Source organism: Silurus aristotelis (assembly GCF_946808225.1).
Source record: "Silurus aristotelis genome assembly, chromosome: 3".
Lineage (NCBI taxonomy): Eukaryota > Metazoa > Chordata > Actinopteri > Siluriformes > Siluridae > Silurus > Silurus aristotelis.
Genome location: NC_139576.1, coordinates 815,308 through 823,250, shown reverse-complemented (window position 1 = coordinate 823,250; position 7,943 = coordinate 815,308).

Below are 7,943 nucleotides of genomic sequence, written 5' to 3'. Positions count from 1 at the left end.
TAATAAACATACATTTGCATAAAACATTAATATTTGTCCATGTTCATGTTGACTAGTAAGGAGAGTGTGTTGAGAAGATGGAGGGAGTATTTTGAGCAGCTGATGAACGAGGAAAATGAGAGAGAGAGAAAGTTGGAGGATGTGGAGTTGGTGAAGCAGGATGTAGATAGGATTAGTAAGGAGGAAGTGAGAGCAGCGATTAAGAGGATGAAGAGTGGAAAGTCGGTTGGACCAGATGACATACCGGTAGAAGCATGGAGATGTTTAGGAGAGATGCAGTGGAGTTTTAAACCAGATTGTTTAACAAGATTCTGGAAGGTGAGAAGATGCCTGAGGAATGAAGAAGGAGTGTGCTGGTACGGATCTTTAAGAATAAGGGAGATGTGCAGTCTTGCAGTAACTACAGGGGAATAAAGTTGATCAGTCACACCATGAAGTTCTGGGAAAGAGTAGTGGAAGCCAGGCTGAGAGAAGAGGTGACCATCTGTGAGCAGCAGTATGGTTTCATGCCGAGGAAGAGCACCACAGACGCATTATTTGCTTTGAGAATGTTGATGGAGAAGTATAGAGAAGGACAGAAGGAGCTGCATTGTGTGTTTGTGGATTTAGAGAAAGCGTACGACAGGGTGCCGAGAGAGGAGTTTTGGTATTGTATGAGGAAGTCTGGTGTGTCAGAGAAGTATGTGAGGGTGGTGCAGGACATGTATGAGGACAGTGTGACAGCAGTGAAGTGTGCAGTAGGAACGACAGACTGGTTCAAGGTGGAGGTTGGACTGCATCAAGGATCGGCTCTGAGCCCTTTCCTGTCTGCAGTGGTGATGGATAGGTTGAAGGACGAGGTCAGGCAGGATTCTCTGTGGACTATGATGTTTGTGGATGATATTGTGATTTGTGGTGAGAGTAGGGAGCAGGTGGAGAAGATCCTGGAGAGGTGGAGGTACACGCTGGAGAGAAGGGGAATGCAAGTCAGTAGGAGTAAGACAGAGTACATGTGTGTGAATGAGAGGGAGGGCAGTGGAGTAGTGCGGTTACAGGGAGAAGAGGTGGAGAAGGTGGAGGAGTTCAGGTACCTGGGATCAACAGTTCAAAGTAATGGAGAGTGTGTTAGAGAAGTGAAGAAAAGAGTGCAGGCAGGGTGGAGTGGGTGGAGAAGAGTGATAGCAGGAGTGATTTGTGATAGAAGAGTATCTGTGAGAGTGAAAGGGAAAGTTTATAGGACTGTGGTGAGACCTGAGATGTTGTATGGATTAGAGACAGTGGCATTGCGTAAAAGACAGGAGGTGGAGCTGGAGGTAGCAGAGCTGAAGATGTTGAGATGTTCGTTGGGAGTGACGACGATGGACAGGATTAGAAATGAGTTTATTAGAGGGACAGCGCATGTAGGACGTTTTGGAGACAAGGTGAGGGAGGTGAGATTGAAATGGTTTGGACATGTGCAGAAGAGGGACATGGGGTATATCAGTAGGAGAATGCTGAGGATGGAGCCACCAGGAAGGAGGAAAAGAGGAAGATCAAGGAGGAGGTTTATGGATGTGGTGAGGGAAGTAGTTTGTGTGAAAGAGGCAGATGTAGAGGACAGGGGAGTATGGAGACGGATGATCTGCTGTGGAGACTCCTAATGGGAGAAGCCGAAAGATGAAGAAGAAGATTTAGAACAGATACAAATGTGCGATTAAGTTGTGATTAATTAATCACGATTAACTATTTTAAATTATTAACAGCTCTAATATTAATATGATGAGGTTCAGTTCCAGCGTGACACTAAAACAGGTAGTAATAATCCTACTTTTTACTAAAGAACATGTCAGAGCCCAAAAATCTTTACTTTAACCTGAGTAAAAAAGTGCAGTCAAAAGTTCAACTTTTATCAGAGTTTTTTTAAAACATCAGTATCTGCACTTATACTGAGTGAAGGATTTGTGGACTTCTGCCACCTCTTCCATAAACACACCACAACTATCTCACAACATCACCATAAACACACAAGAACCATCACACTACAACACCAACAGTATTTATAAAATGTATCAGTCAGGATTTCGGCCTCATCATAGCACAGAGACGGCGCTAGTTAAGGTAGTAAATGACTGTTATTGGCCTCTGATCAGGGTTTTGTCTCTTCACTTGTTTTGCTCGACCGCAGTGCAGCTTTTCACACCATTGATCATAATCTCCTGCTTGCTAGACTGGAGAACGTTGTTGGAATAAAGGGAACAGCTCTCTCCTGGCTCAGGTCTTATCTGACTGATCACTATCAGTTTGTTGATGTAAATGGTGAGTTCACCACACTCTCTGAGGTAAAGTTTGGTGTTCCGCAAGGATCTGTCTTAGGCCCACTGCTTTTCTCTTTATATCTGCTGCCTCTTGGTGAAATTATTCATAAACATGGTATTTGCTTCCATTGCTATGCTGATGATACACAGCTGTATATTTCAGCAAAGCCAGATGAGAGAGATCAGCTTAACAATGTTGAGGAGTGTGTAAAGGACATTAGACAGTGGATGCTTGATAACTTTCTTCTGCTTAACTCAGATAAGACAGAAGTACTTTTACTAGGACCACATGCAGCTAGAAGTAATCGTTCCGATTCCATAGCATCTCTGGATGGTGTTTCTGTCTCTGTGTGACAGCAGTCAAACACCTTGTTGTGATTATTGACCCGAGTCTTTCCTTTGAGTCTCACGTGAATAATATCACCAGGATCTCCTTCTTTCACCTTAGAAATATTGCTTAAATTACAAATATGATGTTGTTACAGGATGCAGAAAAACTAGTTGTTGCTTTTGTTACATCTAGACTAGACTACTGTAACGCTTTACTGTCTGGGTGTGTAAGTAATAATCCTTTTTTCCTCTCTCTCTCTCTCTCTCTCTCTCTCTCTCTCTCTCTCTCTCTCTCTCTCTCTCTCTCTCTCTCTCTGTCTCTTACTCTCTTACTCTCTATCGGTTGAGTTAAACATGCTCCTGAGGTACCAGTGACCCTCGGATCTGCCCACTTCGTCCTAGCCTGCCTCTGGATCAAGTTCTCTTCCATTAAAGGCCACTCTGTGCAGCTGGGGATGTTTTCACATCCACAGCATGAAGATCCATGAGAAGATTACTGAGCAACACAAGAACTTTGAGGATGGATTTGAACTGTAATTAATATCACATTTCTGCTACAATGTGATTAGGACCACAGTTTCCATTTAATCACCAACACAGAACACCTCAATGATGGAATTGTAATGATGGACATTAGGATGAGGTTCCCTTTAAAGTCTGGCTCCTCTTATGGTTCCTTCTGGCATGCAGTCACAGGGAGTTTTTCCTTTACCACAGCCACCACTCGATCACTCATTAAGGATAAACTTATAAGAAACAATACATTCTTTTGTTAAGCTGCTTTAGAATAATTGTAGGGTAGTTTGGTTAAAGGCTATTCTGAGTCGGTAGTTTGGTTAAGGGGTATTCTGAGGGGGTAGTTTGGTTTAAATGTGTTCTAAAGTTAGTTTGGCATTCACTGTATTTAATGTCTAATTAGTTAAAGTGTAATGAAGCTGGAGAACTTTGAGATGGTTTCAGGAACACAAACTCTGATCCCAGCTTCACTTCTTGTCACAGTGAAACATATCCCAATCATGTCTTCTCTCAAACTAAACTCCCTCAGTGTTCAATAAGTAAAAGAAGGGAAACTTAATGGATTCAGACACTGCATCACACTTCAGTGTGCCACTGTTCCCTTGTCTCCTCACTTCTCCAGTCTTCTGTGATTAGACAAGACGTCCAATACATCGTCCATGTCACATTTTATCATAATGCTGGAGTTAGTCATGTGTGTTTTATCTGAACAGTTAGACAGATGCCAGAACCCGAGATGGAGAGTGATGAATGCGATGTGTCGTTTAAAATAGGAAAAAGTGCAGGGAAATATAAACATCACATTGATGGAGGACAATTTATTAACATCCCCAACAGGGATATTAGAAATCTAGATCAAATTAGTGGAGGGAAAAAAATCAGGAAACTGTAGTTGCTGTACTGTAGTTTATACCACACTGCTGCTGATCCTGGATTCTACATGACACTGATCGTAGCGCAGACGATTTCAGGTTCATGTTCATGTCAATAATGAGTTAAAATATATTTTAAAGACATTTCATATGCATTGTATTGCATTTATTTACCCTCCTTTAAATTAATTAGGGAGATGGAGAGCATTGCACAAACAGTAGGAATAAATAAAACATCACCTGGAAGGTCTTGAATCAAGAACAGCTGATGACATTGTGAGAGTTTGAAGACCAAACGCAAAAACCAGAAAAAATCTTACAAGCCACTGTTAAAAAAGAAACAGAAATATAGATTCACTACCAAATTATTTAAAGCTCTCATCAGCAGAGATGATCCACAAAAGATCTGGAACATAGAAGAACCTTACCCAGAATGATGAAAAGGCCAAAGCGAGGAGAAAGTACTGGTTCATTACCCAAATCATATGAGATGGTAGTTGAAGCATAATGGTGGTAGTGTCATGGCTTGGGCTCATGGCTGCTTCTGGAGCAAAGTCACTGATGTTTATTGATGATGGAACAGGACATTGGAAGGTGGAAGGTTTTAGGCTGAACAGGTTTATCCAGACCTTCATTTAAATGAGCAGCATTTGACCTACTGAAGAGAAAACTGATAGAGGAACATCCCCCCATGTCTGTAAACCTCAAGCACTGATGCTGGAGACTCTGACTGTGTGTGAAGTTTGTGTTCATTTTACTTTTCTGCATACTGCAAAAATGTGCCGTCATTTCTGCCACACACACACACACACACACACACACACACACACACACACACACACACACACACAGACACACACACACACACACACAATTAGTGCAATAAATAAATAAATCCTTACTTTAAATTCCAGTCTGCTGTTTGGCCATCTTGTAAAGATAGCATGTGTGTGTGTGTGTGTGTGTGTGTGTGTGTGTGTTTTCTCCTGATTGTAACGAGGCGTTTTAAACGTGAATAATTATGCAGGAAGTAGCAGGAAGTCACACTCTCTTCCATATGTGGGCGATGTGTTTTTGGTGAGTGATGAACTCATGAATATTAATCAAGTAAACGACCTTCAGCAGCTTTCAGGTCACAGGAACTTCTCAGAGTTCCTGAAACACTTGCTCGGCACAGAGTTTGTCTACACCCGGGGCTGGAGCTGTGCTGCTGCTGTTCAGTGTGTTAATTTCTGTATCAGAAAGTGATTAGCAGGTTTTGTGATTTGACCCCGTTACAGAGTAATGAACAGTCTAGAATGTTTATAGGAGGTTTATTTTAACTCAGAGAATATCAACAAAAAAATCCAGAAAAAAAAATTAAAGGTTATAAATTAATTTGTATTTGATGGAGTGAAATAGGGTTGGGGTTGGGGTTAGGTTTAGGGTTAGGTACAGGAAATAAGTGTTATGTATAAGTAAGTGTAAAATAAGTGTTTGCTCCCGTAACAACCAGCAAGAATTCTGACTCCCAAAGAGCTGTCAGGGACGAGATTGTAGACCTGCACAAGGCTGGAATGGGCTACAAGACCATCAGAATGTTGTTGATATTCTTTCTCTCTATCTGAACCTACCATAAAAATTCCAGACTGTGTATTTCTTTATTATCAGGTAACCTTACAGAATAACCAGAGGATCACATAATTATTACCCTACTGTAAATATATAAGAGAAAATCCAGTCATTAGAGTTACTCGGGTCAGGAGACTCTCAGTGTCTCAACTCCAGATAAATGTGGAGGTTTGTGTTATGAAGGACATCCAGAGTAAAACATGTGCCAAATCTAATATGCTGATCAGGAATCAGAACTTCATAGCGGATCGGTCGAGGCCCGGGTTACCAACAACCACCACAGGTATCATTAACAACAGGGTACCGGTGTAAATTGTGCTGCTGTTGGCTGAAGGAGAGGAGAAGGAGAGGAGGAAGACATCTACAGAGACAGCAGGGAAAGGAGAAGTGGAGGAGAGTGGAGGAGAAGTGGAGGAGAATGGAGGAGAAGTGGAGGAGAGTGGAGGTTCGGGTTGGTACTTTAAATGTTGGTACTATAACGGGTAAAGGGAGAGAGGTAGCTGATATGATGGAGAGGAGAAAGGTAGAGATGTTGTGTGTTCAGGAGACCAAGTGGAAAGGGAGTAAGAGCAGGAACATTGGAGGTGTTTAAACTGTTCTATCATGGTGTGGATGGAAAGAGAAATGGTGTAGGGGGATTCTGAAGGAAGAGTACAGTAAGAGTGTAGTGGAGGTGAAGAGAGTTTCTGATAGGGTGATGAACGTGAAGCTGGAAGTTGAAGGGGTGATGATAAATGTCATCAGTGTTTATGCTCCACAAGTGGGTTGTGAGATGGAGGAGGTATCTTTAGGTACCTGGGGTCAACAGTGCAGAGTAATGGAGAGTGTGTTAGAGAAGTGAAGAAAAGAGTGCAGGCAGGGTGGAGTGGGTGGAGAAGAGTAATAGCAGGAGTGATTTGTGATAGAAGAGTATCTGTGAGAGTGAAAGGGAAAGTTTATAGGACTGTGGTGAGACCTGAGATGTTGTATGGATTAGAGACAGTGGCATTGAGTAAAAGACAGGAGGTGGAGCTGGAGGTAGCAGAGCTGAAGATGTTGAGATGTTCGTTGGGAGTGACGACGATGGACAGGATTAGAAATGAGGTTATTAGAGGGACAGCGCATGTAGGACGTTTTGGAGACAAGGTGAGGGAGGAGAGATTGAGATGGTTTGGACATGTGCAGAGGAGAGACATGGGGTATATCAGTAGGAGATGCTGAGGATGGAGCCACCAGGAAGGAGGAAAAGAGGAAGACCAAGGAGGAGGTTTATGGATGTGGTGAGAGAAGACATGCAGGTAGTTAATGTGAAAGAGGCAGATGTAGAGGACAGGGGGGTATGGCGACAGATGATCCACTGTGGAGACTCCTAATGGGAGAAGCCAAAAGAAGAAAATGAAAAGGAATTATTTTTATTTTGTAAAAGTCTTCTGAAAGGTAACAAATTTATATGGCAAAGGGATTCTAATAAAAATTTCTGTGTGTGTGTGTGTGTGTGTGTGTGTGTGTGTGTGTGTGTGTGTGTGTGTTTTTTTTCTGTTTGTTTGTGTGTGTGTGTGTGTGTGTGTGTGTGTGTGTGTGTGTGTGTGTGTGTGTGTGTGTGTGTGTGTGTGTGTGTGTTTTCTGTGTGTTATCACCACCTGGGCTGAAAATGGCATTTTCCTACCTGCAGGACAAAAAGAGGAAAAACACACACACACACACACACACACACACACACACACACACACACACACACACACACACACACACACACACACACACACACACAAAAACATCTGTTTTTATGTCTTATCTGCAGTTCTGAAATGAAAAGAAAGTGATGAGGATGGAGAATCTGTGTTTACCGCACACCCCTGATATTTGTATTTTTTATATATATATATATAAATAACACACACACACACACACACACACACACACACACACACACACACACACACACACACACACACACACACAAACAAACAAACAGAAACACACACACACACACACACACACACACACACACACACACACAAACACACACACACACACACAGATAAAGCCAGTAAATGTTCCCCGTTGTGTCACAGCTGACAGATTTAGGTGTAAATAAGTAAAATGGTGTTTTATACAGAGATGAAGTGAAACAACTGGAACCCCCCCAATGAAATTTTACACAAGTGTTTTAGACACAAATGTGTGTGTGTGTGTGTGTGTGTGTGTGTGTGTGTGTGTTATATCAGATCTTTCTCTTATAGTCAAGTCAAGTCAAGTTTATTTGTATAGCGCTTTTCACAACAGACATTGTCTCAAAGCAGCTTTACAGAAAACAACAGTGAAGGTGAATGGTGTGCGTTTGTCCCTGATGAGCAGCCGT